Genomic DNA, 2,018 nt, shown 5'->3' on the forward strand with positions numbered 1-2,018 from the left:
GGGAATAGGGGGGGTAAGGGAATAGGGGGGGGGTTATTGGTTTGTTTTGTCTTTGTAAATTGCACATCAAAACTGCCCCACTGATGGTGGGACGCGGAGCTGAACCCGTTGTGCTTGGAACCAGCGGTGGGAGGAAGGAGGAGCTGAACCCCCCCATATAGGACAGTGCCCACATCTCCCATCCCATGGCGCAGAGATACCACCCCCCCCACACCCCACATCCAACCCCCCTCCCCTTCCCAGCATCAAACAGATGAGCACCCCCCCACCCCCACCCCCAGTGCCAATGGGGCAGCAATGGGGCAGCAGTGGGGCACAGAGCTGCTGCCATCCGGTTATCACAAGAGGTAGTGAGAACAGTGCAGAAAGGACACAACTCAGAGCTCTCAGTTTCCAACCACCTCGCTCTGACCCTCCCCAATGCCACACATTGGCACTGGGATGAGGTCTGGGGAGGAGGGGGGGGGGGGTTGTGGGGATACCCCCCCCCCTATGGGGCTCATCCCACTCTGGGCATCAGTAAAGTGCTGTTGGCGCTGGGCTGGGGGGTGTGGGACCCCCCGGGAATGCCACGCTGAGCTCCTTGTGCAGCCCCCCCCCCCCCATCGGGGGCTCTATTGCTTTGGGGACGTGGGGGGCTGCACACTCACACTGCCCCTATTTGGCACCACTACGCCCTGGCAGCACAGCAAGACCCTAAAAGGAACCTGCAGTGCTCAGCAATGAGAAAGGGAGCAATGCTTCTTTATCCCAACCCCAACACACACACATAGAGGAGGGTAAGGAAAGGGCAGAACCTTCTGGGTAACTCCTAAAGGAAGAGGATTCAAAGCATCACAGCTCCTGGCCTTATGCTGCACCTATGGGTGCTTTGGTGCACAGACCCCAAACTGCTCTGACCCCATCCCAAACTGCCCATGGTGCCGTAGTGCAATAACTTGGGAATGGAATGAATGTTATCAGCAGTGAGACGGCCGGCCCAGCTGCAATCCTACTGCCTACGGATGGCACGACCCCATATAGTGCTCACAATGACCCTATATGGCACTGGGACCACACACACCAACCCTATGGACACCAGGACCCCAAATGATGCTCACAATGACCCTAAGGGCACCAGGACCCCAAATGATGCTCACAATGACCCTAAGGACACTGGGACCCCAAATGGTGCTCACATTGACCCTAAGGACACCAGGACCCCAAATGGTGCTCACAATGACCCTAAGGACACCAGGACCCCAAACAGTGCTCACACCGACCCTAAGGACAGGGGAACCCCAAACGATGTTCACACCAACCCCATGGACAGTGGGACTCCAAATGATGCTCACACTGACCCTAAGGGCCCTGGGACACCAAACCGTGCTCACACTGATCCTAAGGACACCGGGATCCCAAAAGGCACTCACACCAATCCTAAGGACAGTGCACCTCCAAATGGGGCTCACACTGACTCTCTAAGGGCAGTGGGACCCCAAACCACATTCACACTTACCCTAAGGACATCAGGACCTAAACTGCAACTCACACTGAGCCTAAGGACAATGAGACCCCAAACCATGGTCATACCGACCCTAAGGGCACTGGGAATCCAAACTGTGCTTACACTGACCCTGAGTGAGCACTTTGGGTCCAAACTGCACTCACACTGATCCTAAGGACAGCGAGACCCCAAACCATGTTCACACCAACCCTAAGGACAGTGGGACTGTGCTCACACCAGCCCTAAGAGCACTGGGACCCCAAACAGCGCTCACACTGACCCTAAGGGGGCAGGACCCCAAACGATGCTCACACTGACCTTAAGGACAGCAAGACCCCAAACAGCACTCATACTGACCCTAAGGAAAGTAGGACCCCAAAACCATGCTCACACTGACCCTAAGGACAGCAAGACCCCAAATGGCGCTCATACTGACCCTAAGGACAGCAGGGCCCCAAACAATGCTCACACTGACCCTAAGGGCTGCAGGACCCCCAGAACCACACTCACACTGACCCTAAGGACAGCAGGA

The sequence above is a fragment of the Coturnix japonica genome, linkage group LGE22C19W28_E50C23 (assembly GCF_001577835.2).
Source record: "Coturnix japonica isolate 7356 linkage group LGE22C19W28_E50C23, Coturnix japonica 2.1, whole genome shotgun sequence".
NCBI lineage: Eukaryota > Metazoa > Chordata > Aves > Galliformes > Phasianidae > Coturnix > Coturnix japonica.